The sequence below is a fragment of the Balaenoptera borealis genome, assembly GCF_965194805.1.
Source record: "Balaenoptera borealis genome assembly, chromosome: 14".
Taxonomy (NCBI): Eukaryota; Metazoa; Chordata; class Mammalia; order Artiodactyla; family Balaenopteridae; genus Balaenoptera; species Balaenoptera borealis.
In genome coordinates, this window is record NC_138875.1 from 56,918,924 (window position 1) to 56,932,928 (window position 14,005).

Below are 14,005 nucleotides of genomic sequence, written 5' to 3' on the forward strand. Positions count from 1 at the left end.
AGTAAAGCATTTAGTCAGTGAATTAATGCATCAATGCAAAATTTCCCAGGGTGATCCATCCTGTGGTTCAAGTCACATCTACTGAGTGAGAACAGGACTGTGTGATGAGGGAAGGGCCAAGGAAGGAAGGAAGGGACCATCTCTCAGGCATTTTAGGGACCAGTGGTTTTCAAGGTGAGGCAGGAGGCATACAGGTGAATGTGCCTTTTGCTACCCGTTAGCCTTCCACTTCTGCCTCTCCACGACCCACCAATGAATATCTCACCTCTCAAAATTCTCCCTGCCTTGGAGTTAAAATCTGGGAGTTTGCCTGGCCTGCTGACTACAGGATGTCTAGACTGAAGACAAACTGTTGGAAGGAGAGAAAGAAAATGACACCTGAAGAGACAAAAAGGAAAAGCAGGACTCATGACACCTGTGGTTCAGGAAGAACCTGTAAATCAAAACTTGCCCACTGAGGACACTAATATAAAGGAAATTTTAGCATAAAATACCTTGGGACCACTTTGTATGAAGTTACAATACCAAGAGTAGGCTGTGGCAAAGAGGGATCCAGAAAGATGAAATACATGTTTTCAGCAAAACTGTGGCACAAACTAATTAAGGTGGAAAAATCCATTGCATGAGAAAGTTTCTCTGGATAAAACAGGTCCCATTGAAGACATTTTTGCCTTTTAAATATAGACTTAAAAATAAAAGACAAAAATAGCAAACCAGTTGGATTATGGTCACATACTAAGTTTTATGATTACATATACCTCAATATATAAAATAATATGAAATAATGCTTCAACCTTTCCTTCTGAAGCATCTAGGTCTTGGGTGGATATTTTTTGCTAAATAAAATGTGGAGCTGGCAAGAGCTGAAAACATGAATTATACATATTTACTCCAAAATGTAGAAGATTATTTGAAATCATGTATTCAATATTTATGTAATTATCTTTAATCTGTGAATGGCATTTCATGTAAGATGATGTTGCCTGAGGACACACAAACGATGAGGGTTTTTAAGGCCATTAATGATAAATTTGTTAAATGATGTAACTGATGATCATTTTTGTAAGTTAAACATGCACAGTGTGATTTCTACTACAACTTAAGTGGGCTATTTTCAGCCTAGTGGCAAGCACTTACATTTTCATAGAGAGTAATAAATTGCATCAAGAATAAGTAAGTTAACTTTGGTCCTTCTTTACTCAATATTTGTAAAAGGATATTGAAATCTTGATCTTTTTCTCTGTGATGTAGGCAAATAAGGTCATGAAAAATATGGCAATAAATAATCGTAAACATTTCTAAATGCTCCATCTAACTTTCTGGCTAAGGCCAGATAAATGACTTAATACCCTGGCCCTTTCTAGGGAAAATCTTACAGTCTCCTCTACTCTCTTGTCTTTTAAAAAGGAAAATAGATTAATTTGTGATTATAAATTAAAGCAACACATTAAGTGACTTCCTGGTGAGTGGGGGCAGATGATCTAAAACCCTCAATGGCTAAATAATAGCTGTGGCACCTACCATGGGAGTCCTGCTCTTCCTCCCTTCATTCTTTTTCTTTTTTTCTTAAATTGGGGTATGGTTGCTTTACAATGTTGTGTTAGTTTCTGCCATACAGCGAAGTGAATCAGCTATACGTATACATATATCCACTCTTTTTTGGATTTCCTTCCCGTTTAGGTCACCACAGAGCATTAAGTAGAGCTCCCTGTGCTATACAGCAGGTTCTCATTAGTTACCTATTTTATACATATTAGTGTATATATGTCAGTCCCAATCTCCCAATTCATCCCACCCCCCCTTTCCCCCCTTGGTGTCCATATGTGTATTCCCTTCATTCTTTATTTTCTTCTTTTGTTACTCATGAACTCCCTTCCCAGCCTACTTCTTTCTGTCACTTCTTTTTTTCCCTCTCCTAATTCATGTTCGTAAGTGGCAACCATGGACATCACTTGCTGCAGCCCACGGTGTGACTAACACCATCCCGGGAAGAATTAACTGAGCACCACCCCCCCACTTGCAGGGCTCAGTGTTTGCTGCTGCAGACAACCAAATGCAACCAGCAGATCCCTAATGGCCAAAGGGCTTGTGATGTGCTCAGAGAGATGTGACCTAGTCATGAAAAAAGATAAAGAACAATTCTTGTTACCTTCCACATTCTTGGAAAAGGAAGCTGCTAGCCCCGGAATAAGGTTTTAAGCGGCCGTAAAAGATTTCTGAAAATAGAAAGGGAAATTGTCTTTTGTGCCTTCCTCTCTGAGCCATGGTGGGGAGTGTGAGTCAACATGCCTTTGTAAGGGTTTCTATGACGACGGTGATCATCTCTCATTTTTTCTTGTTCACTATGACTTCAAAATTATGTTTTGTTATCCTCCTAAGTTCGATTTTACCATCAGATGACATGTCCTGATTGTTGGCTTGGAAAATATGTTGCCTATGTTGGCTACTGTGAGATGAGCTCTGAGTGTGAGATGTACCGCTTTTTACAGAGTTCTCACACCTGGAGCAGACGCATTGCTGTCCAGATGATGACTAAAGCGAGAACAATCCAGCACTGTAAAGGGAATTCTCAAGGCAGGTCATTCATTAGCACCAAGGGAAAAACAAACAAACCACATGTTAGAAGATGCTGACAAGATGGAAAACAGTCTTGCAAAGCTGGCAAGTTCTTATTTTGACTTCTGTGCATGCCTTTATTTAGAGCTGCTGTGCTTCATTTTTCTTTACATGCAGAGAGAGGAGACCCACCCGAAGGGTATCCACTCTCTCCCTCGATCGGGAAGGACAGCTGGACAATCACAACTTGCTTTAGAAAGGACAACGTGGGGGACCCTGCCCAGGAGAACAGGGAGCACTGTATCTGGTTTAAGGAGATGCCAGGAAGAAGAAATCTCCATGAATGTTTTCAGGGTCAAGTCACTTTTTTGCCTCCCCCCATTTACCTGTGACCTGCCCGTGCCAGTTTACAACATTCAACTGCAGAGAAAGAAAGGATTCTCTTACTGAAGAGTACAAAGGCAGTCCCAGACTAATGACTCGTTTCCTAGTCTCCCTAGATGTGCACAGGTGACTAATTCTGGCTAATGGAGTATAATTGAAAATGGCAGATGCAATTTCTGGAAAATGACTCTAAAGGGAAGGGCATACCTTCTTTACCCCTTCCCTGGCTGGGATTCAGACTTGAGAGCTTGGGGAGCAGTGATCTTGAACCATGAGGTGGAAGTTCCAGTCTAGGATGGTAGCAGCACAAGATAAAGGACCCGGCATCTTGTTTATGGGGGAGGGAATGGACCTTTATCTTTGTCTACACCACTGTGATTTGTTTTCTGACCCTTGCATTTGAACCAAGTCCTAAGTGAGACAGGTAGTCAGGGCTGAATCCTGGAGAGATTTGTCAGCTATGCTGTAATACACAGGACTTGACTTTGCTGGTGGTGGTCATCCGTGAGAGCAATTCAAACCAGGCAGTGACACAGCCATGCTTATACTAGGGATTTCCCTGGCTGTAGTTAGAGGATAGGTTTAGGGGTGGGGACGAGCAAGAAGATCTAAAAGAAGCAATTATTTCTTGCTTGGGCAGTTCATGAGAGAAGACTAAAAGGGAGTTAACAGTAACCCCCAAAAGGGTGATAATGTCCTGGCCGATGGGGGCAGTGTCTCCCACTTCAGACCTTCCGCCCACATGTGTTTCCACTACAGACTAAACACACAGGGCACTTTTTCCAGGCAGAACAAAATTCTATGCAACATGGATGCAGGTTTTTTATTAGTAATTTTTTCGTCTACTACTAACAAACCCCCACTCTATGGAGGTTGAGAATAAAGAATGATATGAATGTTTAACAGGTGCATGATTTTAAATAATTTTTTTTTTCAAATAAGGTAATGGTTCTCATTAATATACTACTAACAAATGAAGTCATGCCATTTTAGGGTAAAATAAACAGAAAACGTATGTGAGTTAACTTTGCCCAAAGACCCACTTTGGGGATATTTTCTCACTTTCTGAATTTGTAGCTGCAGAAGATAACTGAATGCCATTTTCTTTCACTTTTTCAGGCTTCCCCACTCAATGATTTTCATGTACTATGTATCAGTACTTAAAACTGTACAAATACCATTAGAGCACCTTTGTATAAGCACAGGCTGAAATACACCAGTTCTATTACTCAAAGCATAAGGCTAAGCCGTTTTATATACGCAGAATGTATTTTGGCTTTTCATGAACATTAATTGCTATCCTAATCATCTGTAGTTTGATTTTGTTTGTGAATACCTCCTTCAATCAGGCTGCTGCTACAAATAAATGCCGTTGGAACATTTCCCTTTCAAAAGATATGGTGTTATACAAAAAACAAAACAAATGAAACAAGAACCCAGACCTCTTCCAATTTGGTCACATTGGTAGCACAATTGCCATTGCCTTTGTCTTCATACAAAGCTTTCAAAAGTGGTTTCATTATGGTTTTTGAGAATAAAAAGGTGAAGAGTAGTGTTCCTTGAGAAATGGTTAGTAAGTCGTCATTATTATTGGTCTATACTTACTGCTGGTTGGGTAAAAGAACACAGGGCTTAGGAGAGGTTTTTATGTGGAGGTAACTGAAGCAGTACATTATAAAACTTCCTAACATTATTTTGCATTGACACAGGTGGGAAGGTAGCTGTCCTGACTCTATGTGACTTTGGAGATGTGCTCCCCATGGGATTACCCTCATTTGGATCATTCTAGAAGAGGGTGTGATTATCTCAGCTAAGCCTGCAGATGGATTCCCCTGGGAGTCGCTAAGAGAATGTGGTCACCTTGACCAGCCATGGCCATCAGCTCTTTAGGAGGCACTGTGGGCAGGGGGACGCCCTACCCTTATGGGGATAAAACAGATAATCTGCAGAATTTTCACAGAAAAGAGCACAAACCATGAGTGTCTACTCCAAAAAAAAAAAAGGCTGAGAAAAACATGCAAGCCATTGACTAATCTAGGAGAAACAGGAATGATGATAGAATTAAACTGTTTAATGGGATATAAAGACAACCATGATGGAAAACATAACGACTGATACAACACAAGACAACTTGAAAAGAAGCAGTGGAAATAGCCTCTGATGAAAACGGAGTTATTTTTGTCTACATCTCTTGTCACTAGCTGAATAGTCCCGTGAATATGTTCTGGCACATTCTAGACAACTTGCTTCACAGCCTAACTCCCTATCTATCTATCATCTATCTATCTATCTATCTATCTATCTATCTATCTATTTTTTACCTGAATCAAAAGTTTCCTTTCATAAATTCCTTTCTTTTAAATGCTGTTGCTTTTCTTACCAAGTTTGCTGTACAAATCTACTTTACCAAGTGCTAAGGCCCAGAAAGTACCTATAGCGGCCCCCGTTTGTGGTAGCTGTTCAGCTGACACATGCTTTGGGGAACTTTTTCCCCTGAGCTCAGCATCTGCTGACGCTGTCCTGGCCAGGAATGTTGAGGCGATCACCACATCCTCTGAGCTGATTGAACTGGGTTTGCAGACCCCAGCTCAGGGCCATCCATGTGGAGGCTTGGCTGAATCAATCAGATGCTGGCTCCTGGAAATTTAAATGAGGATGTTCCTAGAGTCACTGAACCCTGGTGAACTAATCCGCAAGGTCAAGTACAGGAAGGGTCAATGTTGGCATCACCGGAAGCCAGAGTCATGTGCTATTTCAGACTGTGGGGCAGCAGAAACAAGGTCCTGCAGAAGGAGCATGTGAGAAGAGAGAGGAGCAAACATACAGGGAGAAACAGATCCAGACTCCATGTAGCCCCGGGAAAGAAACAGAGAGGCTGCCTATCAACTTCCTGGGTCTGGCCAGGCCCAGCTCCCTGGCCACAGTGGCTTGAGACCCTGTACTGCCTGTGGCGGAACCATGGGAGGCCCACTAAAGCTTACTCATCCGAGTAAAGTTTACCCTTCTGCCCAGCTGGGCAGCTGCAAGCGTATTAGAACCACCACCTAGGAGAAAAGGGAACCCTCCTACACTGATGGTGGGAATGTAAACTGCTACAGTCACTATGGAGAACACTATGGAGGTTCCTCAAGAAACTAAAAATAGAACTACCATATGATCCAGCAATCCCACTCCTGGGCATATATCCAGACAAAACTATAATTCAGAAAGATACATGCACCTCTATGTTCACAGCAGCACTATTCACAATAGTAAGACATGGAAACAACCTAGATGTCCATCGACAGAGGCATGGATAAAGAAGATGTGGCACATATATACAGTGGAATACTACTCAGCCATAAAAAGGAATGAAATAATGCCATTTGTAGCAACATGGACGAACCTAGAGATTATCATACTAAGTGAAGTAAGTCAGAAAGAGAAAGACAGATATCATATGATATCATTTGTATGTGGAATCTAAAATATGACACAAATGAACCTATCTATGAAACAGAAATGGAATCATGGACATAGAGAACAGACTGGAGGTTGCCAAGGGGGAGGGGGTTGGGGGAGGGATGGAGCGGGAGGTTGGGGTGAGCAGATGTAAGCTTTTATATATAGGATGGATAAACAACAAGTTCCTGTAGAGCACAGAGAACTATATTCAATATCCTGTGACAAACCATAATGGAAAAGCATATGAAAAAGAATGTATATATACGTATAATTGAATCACTTTGAGGTACAGCAGAAACTAACACAGCATTGTAAATCAACTATACTTCAATAAAAAAATAAACCAATAAAGCCTCCTCTTAAATGTTCCCTGCACCAAAGGACACATGGCCATGAGCAGCCTTATCTAATTTATGGTCTAGTTGAGAAAATAAACCACATAAATATAAAATAATCAAGAATAGTACAAATTGGAATCTAATCAAGCCCTAGATTGTGTGGTCTGTGTTCCATATGTAATGCATCAGGTAAAAAGCTTTTGGAAAAAAAACAAGTCTAGAAGGTGCAAAAGTTAAGGGGTGCAAAGACATCTCAATTTGGGAGGTTTGGAGAGTCCAGAGCAGCACAATCTTCAAAGCTGAGGCTCTTAGGATGATGTGCAAAGCCTGCCCTGTGTTTCGTTCAGGTCTAACCATTCCATTTCTCCTTTGGCTTTTTAATGCTTCCGTGTCGTTCGTCTCCGAGGATACGATCCAGATGTGAGTCAGATCGTCTGAGAGCTACAAACTTGACCTCATTGTTAAGGCCTCCCACTGGACTCCTTTCACTGAACTCTCTTTGATATTAAGCCTGTGTAAGGAAGTTATAAGAAGCTGATATGTATACTTGTGTGGTTTTTACTGTTGGGATGTCATCCACCTCTGCAAAACTTGTCTTCTGAATGCGGTGTGATGAGGAAATCCCTCTCAGGTCTTAGTATTAGCAAAACTGTGTGTTTAACAACTGCCAGGTACTGTTAACATCTTGCAGGTACTGCTATTCTTGTCAGATAAATGCCTTTCCATCTATATTTGAATCCCGGGAAGTTTATTGGGAAATTTGCAATAAAATAGTAATGGTTATTGCTTTTCTACTTTTATTCTACTTTCATTGTTTTCTCTGGCTGTGTACCTTATCCCTTTTAATGATGATGTATGTAATCATGTAGCCTGCTTCAATCTTTTGGGGGGATGGAAAATCTATAGCTAGGTATCTCTGTATTATGTAAAATACAAATACTTGGCTAATATATTTTTTTCTTTCCCTTGATACCATCAACTGACTGTACCAATGCTTCTCAAAGTTGAGTGTGCAGGGAATCAGCCAGAGGGCTTGTTAAGACAGATTGCTGGACGCAATCCTGAGTTTCAGGGGTGGTTCCCAAGAATTTGCATTTCTAACAAATTCCCTGATGATGTTGATGCTGGTTGAGGAATCACAGTGAGAACCACTCAACTAGACGCTGTATTTCTTACATCTGTGATTCTTCCTGGGATGCACATGGTCCTTCCCTCCATTAGACTAAACTCAAACTTTGTCTTCAAGCCCCAGCCCTGTTGTCACTTCTTTGGTGACGCCTTTGCTGAACCCAGGGGGGCAGAATTGACAGCTGCCTCATGTGTTTTCTCACGCACATCATCCAAACTGCCACCAACCACTGGAAATGTCTGTGGTCATGTATTGCCTTTTATGCGGATCTCTCCCAGGAGACCACAGGATTCTAGTGGGCATAAGGGGTCTCGCTCATTTTCGTATAACCATTTCCTGGGAAAGTCCCCGTTCCATAGGATGTACTCAGTAAATGTTAGCTGAATAAATACATGAATGGGAGGTCTCCTGCTTCGGAAACACAATATTTTTTTTTTCAATTTTGAGAAACACAATATATTTTTTAAAATTTTTAATTGAAGTATAGTTGATTTACACTGTTGTGTAAGCTTCAGATGTACAGCACAGCGATTCAGTTATACACACACACACACACACACACATATTTTCTTTTCAGATTCTTTTCCCGTATAGGTTATTACAAGATATTGAATATAGTTTCCTGTGCTATACAGTTGGTCCTTGTTGGTTATCTATTTTATACATAGTAGTATGTATATGTTAATCCCAGCCTCCTAATTTAGAAACACAATATTTGTTTTTTCCAGTCCAGGGTACCACATTGCATTTGGCAATCTGTATTTTTTTTTAATTTATTTGTTTTTGGCTGCGTTGGATCTTCATTGCTGTGTGTGGGCTTTCTCTAGTTGCTACGAGCGGGGGCTACTCTTTGTTATGGTGCTCGGGCTTCCCACTGAGGTGGCTTCTCTTGTTGCAGAGCACAGGCTCTAGGCACGCAGGCTTCAGTAGTTGCAGCACGTGGGCTCAGTAGTTGTGGCGCACAGGCTCAGTAGTTGTGGCTCATGGGTTTAGTTGCTTCACGGCATGTGGGATCTTCCCAGACCAGGGATCAAACCCGTGTCCCCTGCATTGGCAGGCAGATTCTTAACCACTGCACCACCAGGGAAATTCAGAAACACAATATTTTTATGTAAAAATGGTGGTAATTTATAAATAAAATGACTCTCTTTGTCCTGGGAATAACGTGTCTGTGTGTGGGCACTGTGCTAATCGTTCTGTGAGTGGAGTCTCATGAAGATTGCGGATGGATGCCTACTTTGCCGTCCCATCCACGGCACAGGGGCTGCATCCATCCTGCGGCCCAGGCATCCTCCTCGACCTTCTCAGCAATTAGAGGCTCTTGAGCTACCATGACAATGATGGGAGAAAATGCTGGGAGACTTCATGTCAAATTCTCTGCACATCTTGAAGATGGGAGAACTTTCTGGTTAGAACCTGGCTGCTGATACATCGATGTCACAAGGGGAAGCCCTTTTCTCTTGCTGAGGTGGCTTACAAGGGACTCAATCAGCTACAGAATGATCTCACGGGTATTTCTGAATTCTGTGAAATACAAGCTGCACTTTATAGAGGCCTATGATGGGGCAGGAACTCAGTACAGATCCCTTTTGAACCCTTGCAAGCTTGGCATGATTTCTCCCCTTCCCACAGATGAAGACACTGAGGTTTACAGAAGTTGAATGGCTTGCCCAGGGAGCGCAGCTAGTAAGCAGCTAAGCTAACACTTGACCCCAGGGCTGTGAGACTTAAAGCACTTGTGCTTCCGGCCCTATTGACAGCTCCAAGAAACTTTAGGATGCGGGGGGCAGCACGGCAGGGACCAGCCTGCCATCAGTGGACCTCAACAGCTTTTGGACTTTCCTTTGAAGAGAAGTTTAGCTGCTAAAAGAAAAAAATGAAAAGAAAAAAGATAATACCTACTATCATACTTCATCATATCAATATTTTTTGATATAAGAAGACCCATCCAGCTTAAACATCTAATAAGCATTTAATAAGCTAATGAGGAAACTGCCCCCTGGGAATGCACATCCTCAGGTATGACTAGGTGGCCCTGAGATCTTGTTCAGGGCTCAGCAACTTTATACACATCATAGATGTCAGCCTGTGAATGTGCTGAGCCCAGGGCCCCGACTACCCGTGCCCCCTTCTCCCCACCTCACCTAGACCTCTGTATATTATGTGGATAATGTCTTCAGCCTCAATACAGAAGTGAGCCCGTGTAGACAATCACTTCTCAGTTATCTCTAGAAGCTAATAAAAGAGCTAACATTCACGTATTCCTTTTTTCCCAACAAATATTTGTTGAGTATATACTAAATGATGGTACAGTTCTAGGAACCAAGGATTGCGTCATGAACACAACTCAAAATGTCCATTCCTTCATGGAAAGTACATTCTTGTGTTGAGAGACAATATATGTTTAAAATAGTGGTAATTGTATTATGTTATCCGTTAGGCGATGATGTATAAGACGCTGGCTTATTTATTAAAGACGTAGTTCAGTTAAGTTTATACCTGTTAGTATATTTCAGCAAGCATTAGGCAGATAGGTCTATGTGCCAGACCCTGCCCTGGGCACTTTAGAGGCATCGTCCACTTAGTTATCACAGCAGCCCTAGCAAGTAGGTGCTCTTATTGACTGCATTTCCCAGAGGAGGAAAATGAGGCACAGAGAGGTTAAATCATTCACTCAGAGTTAATCCAGGAAGCTGAATCCCAGCACTTGCACTGTGCACCCCTACGCTATCAATGACAAAGTTCGTCTTTGTCACTCAACCACAGCGATGGGATGTCACCAAGGCTGCAGCATATGTACACATTGAGTACAGCAGCACACCTGCAGGGGGCAAGCTGATGTCGTGCGGTGTGGCAGTCCTGTCGCTTTGCCATCACTGATGCACTTTTATTTAAATACATAGTCACATAAGCATACTTAAAAAGAGGACCCAGGAGAAAAATCACGCGTTCCAACATCATATAGAAGTAGGATTGTTCATCTGTTGTTATTATCTAATAAGACAATAATTTCAACCATGGAAATTGCATACAGATTTCAGAGACATAGACATATACTTAACATATATATTACCTATACTTGTAGATAGGCCATTGAAAGGGAAAAATGCGAGAAACCTAGGAGAACTTACGAACTTCTTCATGAAAGACGCCTTTTTTCTCTTCACATGTCTAAACTTAGCCTGGAAATTTTCAATTTCTGTATGGCAGCTTCTCCTCACCATCTGCTAACGGGGCTGGGGGCCGTAATTCCCTTCATTCAGGGAGGCAGCCTACGCTACAGTGGTAAGTAAAGACCCAAAAGACAAATGAAGGAAATCAGAGTAGGGGAGAGAACTCACAATCAACCCTTCACTGGACTGGCATCCCATGAGTGGTCCCTGCTGTAACCACCGCCCATGGCAGCTTTCCTTCTGATCACTGAGGGGTGTTGTTTCCTCTACCTGAATCTGTGTCAAGACACAATTCCACTGAAGGAGGACTGTAAGTTTCACTTTCCAGCCAAATAAATGGGCAGCTTAAAATTCCAGCCCAGCAGATCTGAGAACGAGCAAGGGTGGTGAGTGTGAGACCCAACTGTGTAAGTCAGGTGGGAAGTGGCTTCAAATGGGAATAGGAATGTTAAAAGGATGCTGCTTGCAGGAAAATCGTTCATTTTAGATTCCAAGAAAACTTTTGGATGAAATGAGATTCAAAACAGGGATGCTTTTGCCCTACTACTTATTCTCTGGACCCAAGATGCCCAGGGTTGGTCAGATTTCAGAAAACATCCTTGCTGTTGCCTTGAGCTTCTAGCACGTAGAATGTTTAACTAGAAACAGGGCGCCTTCTCTTACTATCCCAATTTTTGCTTTTTTTGCTTGTGTGGGCTTAGCAATGTATTATTTTTTTTCCTCTTTCTTTTTTTGTCTCTCCTTTAGAGAAGGCTATTTTAGGACAACACAACTCTATAAATTATAAGAGTTCACCTGTTATGGTCCTTGGTCTACAACTGGCAGCCACATAACTGGTTTTCAACATGGTCAACATCCTGTGTCCTTCGGATGAGGAAATCCCTTTAGAATTGTTTAAGTTTTCTATCAAGATTTATTTTTATTTATAGACCCTGAGCATTGCTCTGGGTCACTGAATGTAAATGAAAAAACCTGAAAAATTAAGCAGTGGAGAAACACGTTTATAAGGACGAACATGAATTCTATGAAAAGGGTTGGAATCCAATGGCAACTAATCACAGCGTAAAACTGGATCCATGGGTAATGGAGGGCTGCCCTGGGGAAATCGTCTTCCCTATGCCCAAGGGATAAGAATGCAGGAACGCGAGATGGACAGGGAATCTTTTACAGGCAACACAGTTTGTCTCTCCTGTGGGTTCCTGGAAATTCGCGGTAACTTACAGCACTTGGGTAAGTACCAGCACAGGACACTGCTGTTCTTCATCTGAGCCCACAGGTGCCCTGCCCAGGGATCACACCACCTCTCCTCCCTCCACCACTGAGTCCTGGACCTGGGCAACTCATGGCCCCTTGGAAAGAACCGCATTTTAGTGCTTTCTAAGCATTCACCTCACTGAAGACTCCTTATTTGCACATTATTCTGTCTTCCGCCCTAATGTGAACTCCTCAAGGGATCTGACTGCTCGGCATCTAACCCAATGCCATGCACGCACGGAGTAAGTGCTCAATAAATGTTGAATGGATAAAACAGAAGGTGGGGGAAAACCCCATCAGTTTGCTGGCTCACTTACATGTCCCATAAATGCATTTGAGTGGATACTCCAAGACTTGTGAAAGAGGAACGGTACGCCTCCGGGAAGCAGGAGGAACGACACAGATTAGATGATGGGTTAGAAGAAAAAAGAAATTTGATTTCGGAAAACTATTTTCTCCAGTGTGGGAGTTTGTTATAATGGAATCCTGCCTTGGACATCCCTTATTCGGCTTGTGGGTGCTGAGAACGGCAAAACGGGCAAAGGAGAAAGAGATTTAGAAATGGTAAAAATGATTTTCAAGTCCCACTGCCTCTTCCATTCACTGCCTCCACCTCCTCTTCCTATTCCTCCAGAATGATCTTCTCACCTCCTAATCTGATCACGCACCTTCCCTGCCCAAAACTGTCTCCATTCCCATCAACATAAAGCCTGACCCCTTGTGTAGCCTGCCTGCACAGCCCCTCGGGGCCTTGATATGAATATCCCCCAGCCTCACTTCTATCCCCTCTAGCCATCCCCCAGGCTCTGGACTACAACCCCCAGACCACCTGTGGTTTTCCTTACCCATCCTGCTCTTCTGTTCTTTATGACGTTTGTGTGGTGCTTACTTCCTCCACTTGGGGAATGCCCTTCGATGCCTAGTAATTCCTATTCATCCTTCAGAAGTCAACTGCTTCCCTACCCCACCATCTTATTCACCTCGCACAGCATCATACTGATGGAGCTCAGCCATTGTTTCCGCAGCCATCTTTCTAGTTACCGCCTCTCCCACTGTGGGGTGGCTTCCGTTACTCTTAAGGCCAATACACGTTCCAGTTTACAGCCAGCCTAGTGTTCATCCACAGTGAGCTTTATAATCTCCTAAAAATATAAAAGCTGAACCACATGGAGGAAGTTAGGAGCTGGTTGCCCAGGGACAGTGGGGGGCATGCCCCTGGCTCTCAGACCCGTGATCTCGGGCTGTCTAAGAGGTTGATTCATCTCAGGGTGTAGCTCTGACAGGGGCGAAGGATCTGACAGCCTCCTGTGGATCCTCCTATGTGGCAATAGTTTACCGCTTACCTGGGGTGTTTCCCACCCTATTTTAACTTTTCTGTTCAGCCTAAGAAATCTCCCCCTTTGTTTTGTTTTCTCAGAAAATAAGGGCAGGTCGTTATGCTTGTTCTTAGCAACTAGATGGAAGCAGCCCACACATATGAAATAGGAATTAAACGCTAGAACTAGGAGTCAATTGCCAAGGAATCATGGGCTGAGGAAGAATTCTAAGAGGGGCGCCCCAAGCTCCCAATGGGCCAGCAGTGTCCTAGGGCGTCCACCGCCCACTATGGGCTTTCTTCTTGCTCTGTCAGGATTCATTTGTGGGCTTCCTATCTTTCTGCTCAGCCAAGCCCTCTGAGAACAGAGGATGACGTTCATCTTTGCATCCCTAGGACCCAGCACTGGAGC

The 14,005-nt window shown here is 42.7% G+C and overlaps 1 protein-coding gene across 7 annotated transcripts in view; it reads right to left on the reverse strand.

The window, feature by feature from the left end:
* DLGAP1 (DLG associated protein 1) overlaps window positions 1-14,005 on the reverse strand; it is an 856,539-nt gene that overhangs the window by 332,153 nt on the left and 510,381 nt on the right. The gene's annotated exons all lie outside the window — the stretch shown is intronic.